This window comes from Pleurodeles waltl, chromosome 5, assembly GCF_031143425.1.
Source record: "Pleurodeles waltl isolate 20211129_DDA chromosome 5, aPleWal1.hap1.20221129, whole genome shotgun sequence".
NCBI classification, from domain to species: Eukaryota; Metazoa; Chordata; class Amphibia; order Caudata; family Salamandridae; genus Pleurodeles; species Pleurodeles waltl.
In genome coordinates this window covers 1,506,129,958-1,506,151,680 of record NC_090444.1, presented here as the reverse complement: position 1 = coordinate 1,506,151,680, position 21,723 = coordinate 1,506,129,958, and positions in this window count along the sequence as shown.

Here is a 21,723-nt window from a genome sequence, read left to right as displayed (position 1 = left end):
CTAGTGGGCCTGCAGCACTGGTTGTGCCACCCACATAAGTATCTCTGTAATCATGTCTCAGACCTGCCACTGCAGTGTCTGTGTGTGCAGTTTTAACTGTAAATTCGACTTGGCAAGTGTACCCACTTGCCAGGCCTAAACCTTCCCTTTTCTTACATGTCAGACACCCCTAAGGTAGGCCCTAGGTAGCCCCAAGTGCAGGGTGCAATGTATGGTTAAAGTAGGACATATAGTAATGTGTTTTATATGTCCTGACATTGAAACATTGCTAAATTAGTTTGTCACTGTTGCAAGGCCTGTCCCTCGCATAGGTTAACATGGGGGCTACCTTTAATTCTGATTAAAGTGTAGATTCCTTTTGGGAGCGGATGGACATTTGGAGTTTGGGGTCTCTGAGCTCACAATGTAAAAATACATCTTTTAGTAAAGTTGATTTTAAGATTGTGTGTTTGAAAATGCCACTTTTAGAAAGTGAGCATTTTCTTGCTTATACCATTTCTGTGACTCTGCCTGTTTGTGGATTCCCTGTCTGGGTCAGTTTGACAGTTGGGCTGGTTGCACCTCTCACTAGACAGTGACACAAAAGGAAGCTGGGTTGTAGCCTGCATTTCCTGATGAGCCATCTGTGCTAGGAAGGAGGGGAGGAGTGGTCACTTCCACCTGAAAGGGCTGTGCCTGTCCTAACACAATGCAGTCTCCAACCCCCTGGTGAATGTCTGGGGCCTGGCCTTGGCAAGGCAGGATTTCACATTCAAAAGAGACTTTACTTTGAAGTAGGCCTACTTCAAAGGAGAAGTTGGGGATAAGAAGGGCACCCAAACTACAGACTTTAGGAACACTTCTGGAAACAAGAGGAACCTCTGCCTGGAGAAGAGCTGAAGAGCTGAGGAAGAAGAGCTGCCCTGCCTGTGACTGTGCTTTCTTTGTGGAGCTATACTGCAGTTGCTGCTTCTGCCAGAGTAAGAGGGCAAAGACTGGATTTTGTGTGCCTTCCATCTTGAGAAGAACTCTCCAAGGGCTTGACTTAGAGCTTGCCTCCTGCTGTTTGAAGTCTCAGCGACAGCAAAGACTTCTCTCTGCCAGTCTCTGGAGAGACTCCTACTCTGCCCTGTGGTGCCCATACAGTTCCTGGAACCCTGAAAGGAGAAGCTGGCAGCCTAAGAGGAGGAAATCCACGCACAGAGTGCCATGCGGGGAAAAGATTGCCGCAACTCCGATCTGCGGCTGAAGAAACGATGCACCGCCGGCTCCGCGGCTAAAAATCGACACTCAACAGAAATGCGACTGAAGAATTGACGCACGGAGCTGGAGAAACGATGCGCAGCATCGCTGAAGGAGGCTAGAAGATCGCAACCCGTGCTGCGTGGTTTTCGGATCATCGTGCGGTTGGATTTCTGATGCAAGAACCGCTGGGCATGTAAAGACAATGCAAGGCCTGCCCAGACCCGAGAGTGCTGACCGGATCGACGCATCGCTCTCCTGCAGAGAGAAGAAATGACACGCCCGACCCGACGAAAGGAGAAATGATGTAAGGTCCCACTCGTAAGTAGAATCAACGCATAGCAAGCCCTTTTTGAAGCACCCAAGGTACATTTTCACGCTAACAGTGTTAGTGTGTGCTTAAAACTACTTAAAGACTCTTTTTGATTTTTAACTGATGACTTGTGTATTGTGGATTTTTGTCGTTTTGGTCTTGTTTTGTTTAGATAAATATTTCCTATTTTTCTAAACCTGTGCTGTGTCATTTTGTAGTCTTTTCATTGGGTTACTGTGTGTGTTGGTACAAATACTTTACACCCAGCACTCTGAAGTTACGCCTACTGCTCTGCCAAGCTACCAAGCAGAGGTTAGCTGAGGGAGATTCTCTTTTACCCTGACTACAGTAAGGGTCTGTGCTTGAACAGGGGGTAACCTGACTGTCAACCAAAGACCCCATTTCTAACACTCACCATATTATGACACAGGAAACCACCACATTTTCTGGGGAGGTACCAGGGTCATCAAAAGCCTGGCAGAAATACATCACTGAAGAGAGAAGACTCACCATCGGAGACACAGGGGAGAACAACACTGCCATGGAACCTGAACTGCAAGTTTTCCTGATGATCTTCTAGGTTATGCTCCACCTGGAACACCAACACCGATGAAGACAACAAAGGTAAATACAGCTGCCTAGCACACAAGGGAGGGAGGGAGAAAAATTTGAGTGACACACACGACAACACTCACCCAACACACACACATGCACACCATACACACGTCCAGCTGCACACGAAAAACAATTTGCATCCAATACATAGTAGAATAATGCAAGGACAACAGGGATGAACCAAGGTGAATGTATTAATATCAACAGCTAATAAATAATCATATTGTCAGTGAAACAGATATGTACACAGGTACACAAAGGGACACTGCCCAGTCCAATGTTCAAAGGGCCCACATAGCCACAGGGCACAGTCCAAGGCCCAACTCGAATCCTGACTTCATCCGGATAGAACTCTGCAGGGGCATCAGTTTGCAAGTGGGCAGGCACCTCAGGGGAATTAGGGGATGCACTTAAGCCGGAGTCGTGAACAAGCCCACTGGTTCTGGAGGGGGCTTCATGCCCATTGCTTTGTCCTGGGGAGTGCAAGGCCACCGTCTCTAGAGTGGGTGACTTTGCCACTGGTTCTGGAGGGGCTCCATGCCCATTGCTCTCTCCTGGGGAGTGCAAGGCCACAGTCTCTGGAGTGGGTAACCTTCCCACTGGTTCTGCAGTGGGACCCTCATAGAGCAGCCCCTGGAGGGTGGTCTACATGGCACCCACTGGTAGTGATGGCTGCACTGTGGTGGCAGATGGAGGTGCCTCCTGGGCAGCCTCTGCAGGTAGTGATAGCTGAACTATGGTGGCAGATGGAGGTGCCTACTGGGCAGCTTCTGCAGGTGGTGATGACTGCAGTGTGGTAGCAGATGGAGGTGCCTCCTGGACAGCCTCTGCAGGTGGTGATGGCTGCACTTCTTCAGCTGGCGGTGGCAGGCCCGTGACCGCTGGTGGTGGTGAAGGTGTCACCCTGACAGCCTCCGCTGGTGTAGAGGGCTTCGTCCTCTCCATGACATCGGGCGTGGCTTCCTTCCCCTTCCTGGCAAAGGTTGATGGCTTCTTCCCCTTCATGGCAGGTTGTACATGTCCTTAGCCTACTGGGCTGGAGTCGAGGGCTTCTTCCCCTTCAAAGCTGGAGGTGCAGGCTCCTACCCCTTCTTGCCTGGAGGTGCAGGCTCCTTCCGCTCCTTGCCTGGAGGTACAGGCTCCTTCCCCTTCTTGCATGGAGGTGTGGTATCCTTCCCACCATGACTAGGTGGTGCCACCACTGTCCCAGTGGACTGTTTGGCTGAGGTTCTGTGTTGGGTCATTAGGACCCTGCTCTTACAGGCAGGATGGGGGGGGAGAGGTCAAGCTGGGCAAGGAAAAGCTTCTGAGGGAAAGTGGGGCGGGAAGAGGGAGGAGTGATGGGAGTGGAGGTTGAGGGAGTGGATGTAAGAAGTGTATGTTGGCTGGATTTGGGTGCAGGTGCATGGGCAGTATGCTGATGTGATTTGGATGGCTGTTGGATGTGTGAGTGTTTGGGTTTGTGTCCTTTAGGAGGGGGAACAGACAGGGTGGGAGAGGACACAGGGGATGCGTGCATGGATGTTGTGGAGGTGTCTGCTAGTGAGATGTGTGTGCTGCTTGGTGTGGTGATGCTGGTGGTAGATGTTGATGTAGTGCATGGAGGTGTGAGTGTTGAAGTGACTGGGAGGGAGGTGAAGGAGGAAGAGGAGGGGGAGACAGTGGAGGCAGTGGATGTTGTTGTGTCTGCAACTGTCTGGTGTTTGTGTGAGTGCTTCTGGGATGAAGTGTGGTGCTTGTGTTTGCCTGTGCCACTCTTGTGTGCACATGCTCATCAGTATGTGTGCCTGGGATGGGTTGGGGTTGAGGAGAATGGGATTGGGAAGTAGTAGTTGGAGGGGGGACAGAAGAAACAGGGACAATGGCTGCCATCAGAGAGGAGGCCAGAGCCTGATTCGATCTCTGTTGGGCCTGGAGGATGGTGCTGGTAAGGGGTGGCAGCTGTACCTGCAACTGGGGTGGTCACAGAGGCATCCGCCACCACCAGGCACCAGTGAGCTTCCATCGGAGGAGGTATCTGAGTCTGTGTTGTCACTTCCTGTCCCCGTCGTGGTGCGCCTCTCGCCCTCCATCCCACTGGTTCCCTCGGCGGACTCTGCCTCCTGGGTCCTGTGGAATGCAGCTCCATCTGTCGCCGGTGCCCCTGATGCTAATGCACACAAGGACAGGATGACAGAACAAAAAAGGTGGGGAGAGACAAAGGAAACACTGAGTCAATGACTGCACCAACGCCACAGTTGCCCTACAAAGCACCGTCACGCACAGGGAACGGCTTAAGAACTATGCCTTGCACTGCCTGTGAGATGGCTAGATGCTAAGGCAAGATGAGGGCCGTACACCGCCAAAAGCACCCCTCCTTGGACCCACGATGCCCTGCCTGAATTGGACTGCTAACAAACTAGGTTACCTGTATTTGATATACACCCATAACGGTAGAGTTGACCCACACTGCCATGTCTGGCCTGGCCTTAGGGGCACCCACTAACTCACATCCACCACCCGGATCCCACCCCACCTGCCAAATTGTTTAATGATACCCACTGTACTCACCCCCTTGCGGCTGCTGTGATTCCCTAAAGTGCCCATCCAGCTCAGGGCAGCCAACTGCCAGTATGCAGGCCATCAGGGGGGTCAGGTTCTGACGGGCACCCATTCCTTGTTGGGAGGCCATCCCCAGCTAGGCCTGCGTGGTTTTCCGTGCCCAGTGTCTCAGGTCCTCCCACCATTTCCGACAGTGGGTGCTCCGCCTGCCATAGACCCCCAGGTTCTGCACGTGCTTGGTGATGGCACGTCATAATCCCTTCTTTTGATGGGCACTGAACTGCAAAGGCAATACAGACAGGAGAACACCATTAAACAAACAGCCCAGCCTGTCACACAATTGGCCCACCATAACCGTTTCCATCACCATTGGCACACACGTCGCCCGGCGCACATCATGTACAACACCACAAGACATTCCCCCTCACAATGACATGATGCTTGCACACACATCCCCATGCATCCTTCCCACATGCATTGTGCACAATGTGTACTCACCTGTTGGTCTGGAGGCCCATTCAGCAGTTTGTACTGGTGTAGGACCCCATCCACCAGTCGCTCTAACTCTTCTGAAGTGAAGGCAGGGGCCCTTTCCCCGGTCACACGGGCCATGGTGGGTTCCAGACACAGGTCACAGCAGCACGCGCAGTGTAGGCGTTTTCCTGTTGAAGGTCAGGAAACAAGTGAGGAATCAAATAGAAAATGGCGGTCACATCTGCGGCGGTGTACACGTCACCGTTGGCGCAGATCCCCATTGGCCACTGTACTCCATAGAGACCCAAATTATCCAATGATGAATTGCACTGCGGTGCAAGACTGCCTTTCTCCATGTCGCCCAATGTCGGTGGAATTACCTCACTTCCCATTAACTGCGTCACAGATTAGATTGGCGCAGACCTCGCCATTAACATTGTTCCATTACATATGTGCACCAAGTATACTGAAGTTGTGGTTCCATTGTTCCAGTTGTGACAGCTTACTCACTCTTGTGTCCCTAAGATACCTACCGCTGCAGATGAATAGGAGGTAGAGACATACACCCATTTGAAGACCCCTTGTGGACTTAGCTACACTGGAGGACAGGCACATTATACTCACCTGTAGACTGGACAGGGCCACAATTACAGAGCTGTGTGCCCAATTGGAGCCAGACCTAATCTCATCTATCTGTCATCCAACTGGGATCGCCCCTCTTGTGCAAGTACTATCAGTGCTCCATTTCTTGGCAACTGGTTCCTTCCAAGTGACAGTGGGCTTGGCAGCAGGAATGTCACAGCCAATGTTCTCAATCATGCTGGCAAGATTCGTGTCTGCCCTGGTAAAACACATGTGCAGCTACATTTCTTTCCCCCAGGTGGAAGAATTGGCAACTGTAAAGGTTGGATTCTATGCAATGGGACATATCCCCAATATTATTGGGGTGATTGACGGGACACATATTGTGTTTGTCCCCCACGCCAGAATGAACAGGTGTTCAGGAATCGTAAGAGTTTGCACTCACTGAATGTGCAGATGGTGTGCCTGGCGGACCAGTACATCTCACACGGCAATGCTAAGTATCCTGGGTCGGTGCATGATGCCTTTGTTCTGAGGAATAGCAGCAACCCCAATGTGATGGCCCAACTACAGAGGCACAGGGTGTTGCTAATAGGTGAGCCTTGGTCCCCCACCCAGTGGATGTTAGTGTATTCCTTCTGCTGTTAACCCCATAGGATTGTGTGAGGCTAAATGTGGTCCCTCAATACTTGCAGCTGACTCTGGCTACCAAAACCTATTATGGCTGCTGACCCCTGTGAGGAATGCCAGGACAGGGGCTGAGGAACGTTATAATGAGGCACATGGGTGAACCAGACAGATCATCAAGAGGACCTTCGGCCTCCTGAAGGCCAGGTTCAGGTGCCGCCATCTGACAGGTGGGTCTGTGTGCTACTCAACCAAGAAGGTCTGCCAGATAGTAGTGGCATGCTGCATGTTGCACAACCTGGCCCTCAGACGCCATGTACCTTTTCTGCAGGAGGATGAGACTGGAGATGGCCCTGTGGCAGCAGTAGACCCTGAGGACAGTGAGGATGAAGAGGCTGAGGATGAGGATGAGGACAACAGAACATCAGTTATCCGTCAGTAAATGCAATGACACGCAGGTGAGACAGTGCAACTGCACAATTCTATGACTATTGTTGTATTCTGTGTGGCTGTAGCATGATGGCATTAACTTCCTTTGCATATCAACTTACTGTCACCTATATCTGAGTTTTCCTGCCCGCAAAAGCATGGGCAGGGAAACACATGTCTGCTATTACCCGGTGGGAGCGGTACCCACGCTCCTGTTGTCAGGGAAACTACTGTGTCCCTGAGACAGGCTTCCTCGGGTGCAGTCATTGAGCTGAGCCCAGGGGATGGGGTCCCTGAGGCCTTAACAGATTCAGGAAAGGGGCCTGTACCCTTTCACCCATTAATATTGATGTCGACCCTGGGGAATGGGGTCCTTGACTTTTAGAGGCTCAAGGAGGGGATGCACCTAATCCCCTTTATACTTAAGTTTTGTCCCTGGGGGGATTGGGTCTTGGGGCATTTATAGGCAGCCACCATTTTGTACTTTTTTTCCATGATCCTGCAGGAGTCCCATGGGATCATTTAAAAACACCCCAATTTTGTTAAAGCTCCACAACGGCTGGGAGGCAGGGTATGCCTACTATGCCCCCCTATATTTTTTTTAACAAAGTCAGGATAGGAGACCAAGTCCCGCTGTCCTGCAACCTTTTTTCTCACGTTAAGGCCAGCTAATCAGAGCACTCGCTCCTACAGGGGGAGGGGGGAGAGTTGGTCCAATGAAGAAAGAAACTCCAAGGCCAATCAGAATGTTCCATTTTTTTAAAAAGGGTTCAAGGGACTTCTGACTGTCCCTTGGACTCAACATCCTGATCTACCAATATTCTTGAACCTTAATTTCTCAAAAACTCCTTAACTGATTGACACCAAATCACAAAAAAGCACATTTTCCAGACCAAGATCTAGCTTCCCGCTAAATCTGGTATAATTCCATTCAACAGTTTGTTGTATTGTGTCCCAAACATTTTATGCAAAGTGCATGGGGATTTTGCTTTTTGCCCCCAACCCTCCTTTTTCTCTGCCTGCATTTGATAGATCACCTTGACACTTTCTATGCAGGAACTGGTAAAAAAAAGGTTTCTTTTCAGAAAGATCATGAGTATTCGTGAAATGGAGCCAAAGTTATTAGCAAACCAAAAAAGCATTTCCTATGAAAATGCAGACCTAACAATAACTATCCAGTGTACAATGCAACGTAAAAGTGCTCTCTCAGGACACGTTATGCTTGCAAAAACAAGTTTATATGCACAAAACTACTGTTGCACTTTGGCCCGAACCTACCTACTTGATCACATGACCAGCAGTCAATACATCACCCATAGAAAGTGCACATATTGCATGAAATAAAGAAAGGACAAATGTGTGAAAATCAACACCATATTGGAATGCCCAATTATCTGATAGTGTAATACTTAATGCACTCACTTTAGACAGTAAGTGGAGATAATAATGAAGATTAGTTCATTTAAGTTTTGCATATGAAAACAATAACCCTATATTCCCAATTAAACTGATTTAAGTATCATCACAGATCTCTAGTCCCCGCATAGTAATTGATAGAACAATGTACCCACATTTTTTATATAAATACTAAGTGATCAAGCCCCCATGAGCACAAAAAAAAATTGAAAAATGAATAAATCAATGAATTATAAAAAGTCAGAATAATCTGAACTATAGCCCAGAGGGTTAAAAGCAGTACATTATGTTACAGAACGTATTGTAGGCATGTGTATCAAACATAGGCATATGTAAATATATACAAATTGCAATTCTAATCTGAAGAAGTGTTTCAACACCCTTGAGTACATAAAGGTAGCGAGATCTGATCATAAGGGTTTCACTGCATCTCAGCGGAGAAACCATTCCTTGTAGAAATATAAACAATCTATCCAGGCACATGGCAAAAATAAATTACAAAAACATTCTCCAGTGGCATTAGTTATCCCCCAGGTGTACCTTCAGTTCTTCTTCAGTGTTCCATCTTGACAAGACTCTAGTTTCCAGATCAGATTAAAAATATATATGGATCCTTTACTTCTCAAGATGAGTATCCTATTCCCCTCCCCACTGTTGCTGGGGATCTGTTCTACAGCAAAGTAAGTTAGTTGGTTTCCATCACTGTAATGTTTCTCCCTGAGGTGTCTATCCATGGGATAATGTGAATCCTTATTGTCTACGGCCCTTAAGTGTTCTACAATCCTTTTTCTGGCTGGATGTATGGTGCTACCGACATATTTCCTATGCCCTGGGCATTTAAGGTTATATGTAACAAATTGTGAGCTGTATGTGAGGAACTGAGTGATCTATTGTATGGATTTGCCATATGGGAGTGAGTATTCTTCTTTAATCAAGTTATTCCTACAGGCTTTACACCTTCCACATGGGAAGAAACTCCTGAGATCATTGTGTTCCTCCCACCAACCTATGAAAAGGTTGGCAAAGCTGGGAGCAAAACAGGTGCCAATCGCAGTGCCTCGAAGGTGTTTGGAGACCCCATCAAACATGCAAATGTTATTGTGAAGACAGTATATTAACATTTCGATAATCATCCCATTATGGGCCATGTTGTGTCTAGAACTGACTCCAAGAATATGTTTGCGAGTCAACATCCAACTATCACGTGTGATGCTGGTGCACAGGGAGCTGACATCCAAAGTCATCAATAAATATTAATCAAAGGAGTCAATCCCTTCAATTATGGAGAGGAAATCTTTCGTGTCACCGATATAAGAGGGAAGTGCAGTCACAACATTTGTAGGAAAAGGCTATATATATAGATGTATTCTTCAGGGCACCACCCCTTGATAAAACTATTAGTCTACCAAGAGTATTGTTTTTGTTCTTGTGGATCTTGGGCAATGAATAGAGTATAGACATGGGTGGGCAATCAATCAATATAACCACATTCTTCTTCCTGTATAATCTACTTCTCCTTCCATTCTTCAAGTTTCACCCAGATGTCAACAATAATCCTATTGTAGGTATTCCTGGTGATGCTTTTATAGGAGTCTGTATCAGCAAATTTTCTGGTGGCTTCCTGAATGTACATCTCTTGAGGTAAAATGACAATATTGCCCCTTTTGTCACAGATCGCATCACAATACTGTCATCCTTAGCCAACTCCTTAATGACCTTTTTCTGAATGAATGCCAAATTCCATGATGTATTGGGTTCTTTCCTTCTCAGTTTCTTGAGTCATTTATCACAGTCGCAAGGAAGGGGTCTATAGCATTGTATGGCATTTGTGGAAGAAAATTGGATTTGGGCTTAAACTTATTTAGGCAGGCTTTGGTGTATATAGAACTTAGTTCATCTTGTTTAAGATCATTTATGGTGATCAACATATCAGCATCACCAATGGTTAGATTAGAAGAGATTTCTAGGCTGTTAAACCCATCATGGTCTATTGTGATATCATGTTTGAGAAAACACTTTTTTCAGCTTCCTTAGCAGTTTGAAAAGGTCAATGGAGGTCTAAATACTGTTGAAATCCATAGTGGGACAAAATGAAAGCCCAAAATGGAGTTCAGTTAATTCATCATGAGTCAGTGTACATTTAGATAGAAACTAACTGTACTATTTATTCAGCACCCATTATGAGTCCTGTTGTAAGCTTCTCTTGATTTTTCACACAATGGCTTGTGATGTTTCTCTGTTTCTTTTCTTTCTTTGTTATAGCTTCTTTTGTTCCTCTGCTTTCACCTCCTTACTTCTGCCTCTGCTAGGTTGTTGAATCACCTTCTGCGTAGGCAGTATTTATCTAAAAAAGTAGAAGGTTTGGCACTGATATCACCTTCAGACGTGCTACCATCTCATGTCTCAGATGCATTGGTATCTCCTCCTGTTTCAGATGCCTTCTCCAATATAGTGGTGTCATAATTGGATTGGTATGGCTGAGCTCTCATGCGTGTATGACTTATCATATTTCCTTTTAAATGTATTTAACCGCACCACTGCTTTCCCAGTACTCACAAGCATGTCTGAATTTCCTCTGCTTGTGAGCTTTGACTTTTGCTTCTAATTTGTTTAACCTTGCCTCCATATCCTTTAGAACTTTGTCTATAATATCCTTTACTTGTCTTTTTTTCAATTCATCCATAATGCACTCAGAACTTTCTCTCTATCTAGCCAAGCATATTTAATTAGTTTTTCAATTTTTTTTTAGATTCTATCTGAATTTGTAGCCCATTGTTCCAGCATTTTGGGGTTTGGTGATTTGTACATTAGCACCTTTACTGTATCAACATAGTTCTGTAGGAAGATGCCTTCCCACTATTTAGATACATCTAATTTAGATAGTTTCTTAAGTCTTTTCAGTTGGTCACCAAGGTCATGTCTCGTATTAATTTTAGGCGTACCATTGTCTATAAAGAGTGGTTTTTAAAACAGTAATTTAGCTTGTATTGCTTTCCTTGCTTCAAAGACCTTCTGCCATGATTGAATGCGTTGTGTGTCACAATACTCAAAAATCTGCCCATGGTGTCTGATATATTGCTAGTGCAAAACACACTGCACACCTGTCACAATACAGGTTCCTCCTGCCTATTATTAACAGCCCTTCTATGTACTCATATGTCTCTTCAGCTCTAGCAGGCGAACAGCAGTATTAAGGGGTAGTCCAGAGAAGCAAAGAAAAGGGCTCCCCCCACCAATAGAGAAGTCCTTGTGTGCCTTCTGACTGGCATGGGTTCCCCCACCTGGCACTAAGTAGTGCCCCCTGGTTCTCACCTATGAGCTTGCCAACACCCGAGGTGCTGCAAGGAGTTTCTGTTACACTTTGTGGAGCCCCAGATCATTCCGATAATGGATGATAACGTTCTCTGACAAATCACAGTGCAGCCGGCACCTCAAAGGTGGGTCAGAGGATGAGCACATAAACAAAATAAACTGTGGCTCCTGTTGCACCCTCAAAGACATGGTGGTGGAGCGCTTAGGATGGAGGAGCAAGCCAGACTGACATTTTGAGGTCTCCACCCCCATGTGGTTGAGGGTGCAACAGGAGCCGCAGTTTATTACTCTAAATTTGTAGATAGGTTGAAACTAAGAAAGTACTTTGCTTCAAAATCTAATTGCACTAATAATGTTGGACAAGAGGTTCTGATGGTACAGACCCTGTATACTGATCTATCTGTGTGGAATAAGGATACATTGACCATTCTTATTTCTTTGGCCAATGAAAACTAAGCTATGGAATTTTGAAACTCCGCATTGATGCTGGACAACTGCTGCCCCAGTGGATTCAAAAAGAAATCCACTTTTACACCTTTTTACCACACAACCATAGTCACACCTTCCATGATGTGGTCACTTGAGTTCTTAAAAAGTTGACTCTTAAGAATTCTTTTGTTAAACATAAGTTAGTGTTGATGTAAAATTTTGGGAAAACATTAGCCCATTGTTTGTTCCGATATTATTTGTAGCAAAACGTTTGGTAACTATTGAAATAGAATGATATAGGAAGAACTAAACCCTCTGGGACATATTTATGCATATGGAAATTCTATCAAGTACTAAGGGGGAGGTGTAAACTATCAAAGGCTTCTTTACATGTACCAAGTGTAAAGCTTCTAAATGTAGCCATAATGTCAAAGAATACTTGTCTCCTCATTGGAGGGAACCATTGCCATTAGACAATACTGGAATTGCAATTCTAATATTTCTATATATGTTCTCTCTTGCCCCTGTGCTTTGAGGTATGTAGGCATTTTGGTTCACGCAGATGAGAAGCGGGTGGTGGAACATATGCGTGCCAATAATAATAATCAACATACCTAAGCAGTGGCACGCCATTTTCAAACGCACCACATCAACAGTCCTGTCCTACTTGAGCTCTTTTTACTAGACAGGCTAAAATCCAGATTGAGAGCTGTCAATAGAGTATTGAACCTTTAACATCTGGAAACTGAGATTTTATTAAACTCAAAACAAAGCTGCCATAGTGCTAAAATCAGGATTAGGAACTTAACATTTACTTAGGGGGTTCATGTATACATGCCATCTTCTTTAATTGATGTAAAGATATAATTTGTATGTTTTGAGATGATATGTGATTTACGACAATACTGCTATAGTATCAAACTGTAATATTTGTACATAAGATTATACTGCTGTTTTTAGGAGTTCAAACTTTGAATCTTTTGTATTTTTAAACATGGGTGACTGGTCTTATCTTCACTGGGACTGGTTTCTGTGGCATTCCTGTCTTAACGTCTTCTCTTCACTTATTGAGTAATATTGTTATGCTTTGTAATGGGAAGTTGCCCACTTTGCCTTGTCAAATGTGATATATTTGTTTAAATGTCTATAGGTATAGCATATTTGATTGTGTTTATAGATTCCCTTTGTGAAACATTGATAACAAACTTTACTGTATTTCTGTTTAAGAATTTGATGCCTTCTGTTTGCTTTGTGCAATTTGATGCAATTTCCCTTTCCTTTGAAATGTTCTTTTGTTATTTGGTTATTTTTCTGTCCTTAATGTCCTCTTGTGATTTATTCAGTGATATAGCCCATTTGGGCAAGACATTGAGTTGATGAATGATTTATGATTTGTAAGTTTTATTTAATATATTTTTGGAATACTTTGTGTTTTATGCTTGGCTTGACACAGTCTTCCACTGTGATTGTACTATGTTTTCATTGATGAATTTATATATCTTAATAAGGATATTGGGCCTGATTTAGATAATGGTGGATGACTCCGTCACAATGGTGACATATATTCCATCTGCCAAAATCTAAATCCCATTATTGCCTAGGGGATTTATATCTCGGTGGACGGGATATCCATCACCACTGTGACGGAGTAACCTATCTGCCAATATCTATATCAACCCCATGGTCTTTGGAACTTTGGGTTGACTATTTGATAGATTGTGTGATTGGTCACTGCCATGATAGATTTTGTCACACTTCTCATTTTTAGGTCGACCCTAGGCAGCGCACAAGCGCTGCCTCTCGCCATGTTGTAATAAACATCTGTGGGCTTTAGCCACTCCCATCTCATGCCCATCACTTTCATTCGTTCCTTTGCCTGCCTGTCAAAAGTTCCTTGATTTCGTAGGAAATGCTTAATGTTTATCCCGCCTTGAGGCTGCTATGTTACCACCTTACAGACTGACCCTGTTACATGGATGATTGCACAATTGGCCATACAGCTTAATGTGGTGCATTATTTTTTTCTTTTGTCTCGCCAATTTGTGCTGCGCTGCCGTATGTTTTTTTTTTATCTTCCTTGTTTTGGGCATGCCGCTGTTTCTTTGTGGTGTCTGAGCACTTTACATGAGGATATGCAGTTTCATGTAGCGCAAACTCAATCAGAAGACCACTTTACATAACTACTCATTTAATGTGAACTGTATCGGAAGAGTGCTTTACATCACTACGTGAAGTTACATACAGTACGACCTCCTACTTATTTTTATTTTTAAACAACACATTACTCCTGTCCCCCCCCCCATAACCTGAATTCATAGCATAAAACTTTTATCAAAAAGAGTGCCACGCTTCATTTTTCAGCGTGGAACCCGAAACTCATTGGCAATGTGTTAAATTTAACATTGCAGGGAGCAGTACCTTATGCAACCAAAAGAGACCCCAGGGGACACATATGAACAGTCTGTGGTACTGCACTCTTTCCATGTTTCGTGCACATCACAACAGTAAATGTTGTAGGCTTTTTGCAGCCAGCATATTACAAGAATAAAAAAAATTCACGTAACCATGTTGTTCCTGCTTACATTTCACCTGTTTTACTTTAATCTTGCATTCTGTATCAGTGTTTGCTTTTTACAGGATGTGACTTTTTTTTTACCTGAGGACGTGAAGCTTCATATAGTGCGAACTTGATCAGGAGAGGGCTTTACATCACTACGTGAAGTTTCATATAGCGCGACCTTGTTCTTATTTTTTTATCAAACATCATATTACTCTTGGCTCGCCTCCCTCATAACATGAATGCAGAGCATAAAACTTTTCGCAAAACGGGCGCCCTGCTTCATTTTTCAGCACGGCGCACAGAAGTAATTGAGGATGTGTGTGCAGTACTTTATGCGGCCAAAAGAGGTCCCAAGGGACACGTAGTGACAGCCTCTGGTACTGCATCTTTCCCGTGCTTCGTGCACATTATAACAGTAAATGTTGCAGGCTTTTTGCAGCCAGCATATTACAAATAATAATATGTTAACGTACACATGTTGCTCCTGCTTACATTTCACATGCTTTACTTAATCTTGCATTCTCTATGAGTCTTTTCAGGATGTTGTGACTTATTTTTTCACAGCCAGGATATTACTCTCGTCTCCCTTCCCTCATAACCATTTTCCTATTAACTGCTTCTCCAGAGCCGCAAGGTCATTTTAATGGCAATCGTGCTATGCAAATATCAGCACTCTAATGCATAGAAAAAAACAAAAGTAAAAAAAAAACTGCAGTTTTCAATTTTCACAGATGCAAGACCTAATGCATTGCAAATGCTTGTTGTATATTTCCTTGCTAAGTTTTGGACCAAATCATCACTTTAGTGAATTGTAGTACTTGAAGTACGTGCCAATCCAAGATAAGACACATAATTTAATTTAGTTTAACGTGATTTCCTATGGGGTTTTATTTAAGCAGCTACCTCTGTTATTTTCTTTGGGAGGGTGTTGCAGTATTAGGGGGTGGTTGTGTGTTATTCTGGACTTACTACAGCTTCTTTTTGACAGTGGTAACTTTACAGTCATACAGTTCTGTCCATACTGTTTCAGGGGGTGGGTACATGTTAGTTTGAGTTTTTGAGTAACTTTATGCTCCAACTTTGTTAATATCCCAATGTAGTAAAGTTACTGAAAAGTGAAAGAGTAAGTTTACTGTTAATACATCTACCCTTGTAGATTTATTTTTTAAAGAAGATGCATCTTTTCCCAAGGAGAAGATTGAGACACCTCTCCATGTTTAATATGCAGGATTTAATACTACCAAGTTCTAGATGAAACTTATATTTTGAGACCCATCCTTGAGTCCTTTGCAAAGTATTGGCATCGATTGAACTTTGTGAATAGGCCCCTAAATGTGGAAATATTTAGGCATATGAGAATTTCTACAAGGCTTCAATACTCGCAGATTTACATGGGCTACTCCTTGAAATGTTTGTGAAATCCAAGAAAGTACAATATGTGTTTCAAACATAGGGGTAAAGCTACAGAAGCAAAAGTCCTTTATCAAGCAGGACAAATAGAAGAGTTATAAATCAAGGCACCTGGGTATGTGGAATATTTGCAGAAATCTGTTTAGGAGATATTTTACTTGTGCAACATATGTTGCAGGACATGGCCAATGAACACATTTAATACAGTTGAGAAAACAAAAGCACCCTACATTTTGAGAGAATTACCTCTTTAACAGCACGCTTACAGGTAAATAATAAGTTGTTTTTCACTCCTGCTGAGGTTAATAACACATTTTATCGAGCTAATAAAAGCATTTACAGTGAATTTACACTTACAATGAATTACTCTACATGCAGTCTGAACAGAAAGACAATGAAAACTGTAGGAGGCTGTCTCTCTATATAGTGCACAAAAACGACATACACTGTGCAGAGAGTCCAAGCAACCCCAGTTTGGTATCCAGAGGTAAAAAACAGACCGCCTAATGCTTTGTTTTTGTGGTAATGAAGCTGAGCAGTAAGGTTTATCTTGGCGATGTGCTAAGCATTTGTTGTACTCCCAGTATCAATAAATGTGGGCACACACTTGGAAGAAAAGCTCAAGACCAATTTATGAAAATACTTTTTTACGATTTTTATAAACCTTCTAAGATCAAGATCATCAACATTGGGTAAACACTTTTTAAATTATGATTTTTTAAACTTTAGCAAAAATAGTATTTTTGTGTGTAATTACGCACCAAAGTAATCAATGGGAGAAAACTTTAAAAATGCATTTAAAAGCAGGCAAAGTGTTTACCAAGGTACCTTATGCTTTTAGGTCGCAGTCATAGAGGTGTCCGGTGGGCCAGCTGGAGAAGTTCATGTTGTTCCCATTTCAAGCGGGAGCAGCTGCTGAAAGTCTTGGAGCTGGTGTAGGACAGGTGAGGGGGACCACTTGGAATTGCACTGCACATTCAGACTTCAAGGTGAGTCCTGTGAGTCCCTTTGAAGTGTAGAACGATGTGCAACCCTTACAGCTCGAAACTGATCTGCGGGTCTAGGGGTGCCCACTAAATACTGCATTTGGTGGGCGTTTCATGGATTACCCGGTAGTGGCCTATACCTGATTGGCTTTTTTCTACCATGCAAGATGGACGAAAATTAAATGGAGAGGTCACCTTGCCTGCAACACCTTGGGGGTGGTTGAGGTTGAGGCTGGCCACTCCTCCTGGTCTTTGTGCACTTTCCCACTGTTGCTTCCACCAAAAATTGAGGGTTTGCAACAGGGGCAGCCATCTGCTGCTGGCAGCAGTGCTGGTGGTCGTATTTCAAGGGTGGAAAGCCCTTTGAAGCTTCCAGGCAGGGCTGTGCACATTCCCAGGGGAGAGGTGTAACACCTCTCCCCAAGAAGCTCAGTTTTCTGGTCCCAGAGATCAAAGGCCCTCACCTCAGGGATCCATAATCTCGTCTGCTGGTGGTAGGCTTGTTAGGATGGCCAGCAAACATGCCAGGGTTAGTTAGCTTTTGCAGGGGTCACCTCTGAGGTGGCTCCTGGGTACATTTTGGAATACATCCAATACTTGTACTAGTTTGGATTTGTTGTTCTGAGTTGTTTGATACAAAATAACCCCGGTTAAGAGTGGCCTCTGTGTAGCTGTGAAACCCGTACTGACCAGTGTCCAGCACATGCATTTCAAAATGGCTGCTCTGTACACTTACTATGTCCCATGTTTGGCAAGGACAGAGTAGGGGCATATTGGTGATACACCGATGCCCACACATGCATTATAGTGCACCTTGATTTAGGGCTGAAAGGTGTACTAGAGGGATGGCTTACCTATATTGCATGCAGTTTGTCATGGACAAGTCACACAGCCTGTGTGCCAAGTCATGTTTGCATTTTAGATTTTGCAACAGGACACTTAGCCTGCATTGGCAGTGCTGGGTGCACTTGGATGCATGGTACCTGAGGGTGGCACAATCTATGCTGCTGCTCTCAAGGGCCTACCCTTAGTACCCCATGCCCTGGGTACCTAACTACCATTTACTAGGGACTTATCGTGGCAGCTAAAGGTGTTGCCAATTGTGCCAATGCATCACAACAGTTTTGGGATAGAGCTCTAAACCTGTTTAGAAGGGGCCATGGGCACTACAACTTTGAATCCACATCAAATACCAAGCAAAACGTGAGGGTCTAACCATGTCAAAAGAGGCCCTGTCTCACAATCTCCCCCTAGTAACCAGATAGAATATGTATTACAGACTCAATTCATTTATAAAATCAGACTTGTTTTAAATATATTTTTCAAAAGGTACTGTTAATAAGTCACCATCAACCTCCTTAAAACCTTTAGAAGCCAGTTTCTCTGCAGTGGGAAATAAATGTTTTGCCATGTTGGGTTTAGGTAGAGTGGGGGCACTGTGAGTTTATGTACAGTAGGAAGTGCTGCAAAAGTGGATAGGTTTAGCACTGTGAACATTTTTCTTACTGATTAAGGAAGGATCAGAAGTCACCCCATCCACCGGCGTGTGAGGTGTCAATGTGGTCCGCTGAGCACCCTCTTCAGAATACTACTGGACCTGTTAGAAACAGAAGAATGACTGCATATGCTGTTGGGACTTTTGAGGAGACCTGGAAGGTTGGAGCTGCTCCTACCTGTACACAGGACAAAGAAGTAGATTACAAGGGTGAGTTGGCTGACCTCCAGCACAACAAACTGCTAGACTCCCCTTTCATGAAGAGCCTAGGTGACCACTTTCAATTGGACCTGCTTTGGACCCTGCTGGTGGCTTCTGTTGGAGTGAGTCTTAACCTCCAACAGCTGTTTTTGATGTTCTGGTACCCTTGGTAGTACCAAAGTGTACTCCTGCTAACATCCTGAAAAACCAGGGAGATCATGTATTCCCCCTCCCAAACTACATTTATAGCCTGTGGCATTTTAGCAAATCTAAATGTGCCATTTGACCCCATTTTTCAAAATGTTCTTTCAGAGGTGAGGGAATGAAGAAGCCCACAAATTGTATGTGGGAAAGTGGGCTTTCTTACTACTGATGTGGAAAAGGCATGAATAATACACAAGTGCAGATTATATCACTGTTACCCCAGCAGGACTGAGGAGCAGAACTCAGTCGCATGTTCTTACACTTGGACCCATATTTATACTTTTTTTGCGCTGCATTTATTTTTGCACCGCTTTTGCGTCAAAAAATGACACAAATGCAACAATAAAAAAGTATAAATATGGGCGTTGGTTTACTGTGGGAAGAAAGTCTCAAGTCTTCACTGTCGACTTCCTTTGAGTGTGTCTTATTCATTTTACTCCAGGCATGGAACTTTAATGATAAAGGCACAGCGTTTCCCGTACGTTGGGTGACAAGATGGACTTGTCACAGGGGCCAATCAAAGTAGATAGACATAGACAATAAGGACATTTATGGTTTCTTACAAATAGTTGTTCAGAGAATTATATCTTGTCCTTTAAATCAAATGCAGTTTTAGGTAACATTCTAAACTTTTAGAATGAAAGCTTAATTGGCGAGTTTCTGATTCCCACATAATGATGAAGATCTCATGTCAAACTAGAACAAACTTGAACAAGAATGTAGCAACCATCTTTGAATTATAGTATGCCTAAAACCTCTGGATGCTAATTTTTGTTCACCTTCACTTGCAGCCCTCAGAGTACTTAAGCCCTGAATGAGGTGTGAAATCTGCTCCCAGAGCAGAAACAAAGTCCTCCTGTAGGGAGGTGTTTTTGTTCTTCTTGCAGGATGACCATTTGGACAGTGTCCAGGAATCTAATTAGTTTGAAAGAAACCTCCCCTGTCACAGGTAGATGTCAGATGACACCTGGACAGTAAATGTTTTGTTCCCCCAGCCAGGCAGGCTCTAATCCCAGTGGGGAGGTAGCAGTCACCCAGAATTTGTTTCAAGAAACCACAGAGAAGGAGTTGATAATTTCCCTGATCACAGCTCTGAGGAGGCATACAGGCTGTGAACAATGAGAGAAATGTTTCACCATCTTGGATTTAGACAGAAAGGGACACTGGGGGATTTTTTGCAATAAGGCACACAAATAATGCTGCAAAAGTGGATAGGGTACACCCAAGGAACTTTCATCCCATTAGTTAGAGGTGAGACAGGAGTCACCTCCACCCACAAGTTGGTGCCAGGCATAAATGTAGCATCCCCAGTACCCACTGGAGAACTCCAGTAAACCTAAGAAATATCAGAAGAGGCCAGAATCTGCTCTCTGAAACCTAAGAAGGAGCCCAAAGGATTGGTTCTGCTCTGTCTTGTAGCCAGGACAAATAAGTGGACTCCAAGAGTCATAAGGTTGACCTCCTGTTTATGATACAGGGACACAACAAGGTACAAATGTCCTGCCCTGCCACTGCCCAGCTGACTAGAATTTGCCTTGGACCTTGCTGCTTCCTCTGTTGGAGTGAGTCCTGACACTCAAGTGCTGTTCCTGAGGTCCTCAAACCTGGGACTGTGTCAATATTTACCCTTCCGAACATCCTGAAAAAACTGGGTCTTTTTGGCGCCAAAGATTTCCAGAGGACAGGGGCAAACCTGTAAGTCTATCTTACGAAGGTGCATTGCTGGAGGGCCAAAGGTTCAGAATGCTCATGCTTGAAACATTTCTGCAGCAGCAAATCCATTTCAGTGGGATGTCGTGGAGAGGTTATCTGGCCTTCTGGAACCCTGTTTGGCTACAGCTTTTAGCCTTGCCCCACTAGAGTATCCCAGATCTCAAAAAAATTGACAAAGTCAGAAGGTAGAAATCTTCACCAGATAATGGTGCCAAAAGTATACCACTGACGAGGTACTCTCCGTGGGCGTGATTTTTGAATTTTCTCCTCTCTGAACTTGCCTGCCAAAAGCTATCAGCTTTACTGGGACCTCTTCCAACAGCTATCCTGCCTTGTGGAGCCCTTCTCAGCCACAGCCTGCTGACTTGCCCTGCAGAGGATTTTGGACTTTCATTTCAGAGACCAGAGTTAGAAGGTAAAACTTCTGACTGGGACAAACCTGGATTCCGTATCCAACCTGCGCTCCATCGTGGTCGGCCTTAAATCATGCCTAGGTCCTAGTCAACTAGTTGACTGTGGTTGGTGCTTAATGCTTTTTCTTGGTATTTGTATTTAAAACTTTAAAAATTCACATCTCTAGTTCCCCTTATTGGATTGTCTTTTTGTCATTTAATTGTAATTTCGTTCATTAAACTATTCTCTATTTTTAGAAATTAGTGTGAGATTTGTATTGCACTGTGTTTTAACTTTTTAACTGTTTTATTCTTTTAAATGCTTTCCACATCTTCCTAAATTAAGCCAGTTTGCTCTTTAACAGAGCTGGCAGGAATTGAGCTCAAATTTAAATTACTGAAACCTTTACTGGATCTAACAAGAATAGTAACATTATTAGATGTGGTGGTCTACCATACCTTCCAACTAATCATCCACTTTCTCGCCTTACCCATAGGTTATTGTTTAACACAATTCAATACCAAATCCCTGCCACAGTAATCTTAACTTTGCTCATAGAGCCTGTGATTAGCGGTTATTTTAGTTATGTATCTAAGACCAGGAATATCGTTTACATTTCTTATGCTTTTGTGTTTTTCTTAACTTTACTAATAAAGTTGCTTATTAGACCTTGGAACACTTTTCTCAAGTCTGCCATGTCTACAGAGCGATTTACCCCACTACCCTGTCAGGCTGCAGCCGCCATAATTGTAGATCTCTTCCTGTTTGGCCTCTGTACTCCTCTCCTAAATCAACCAAATAG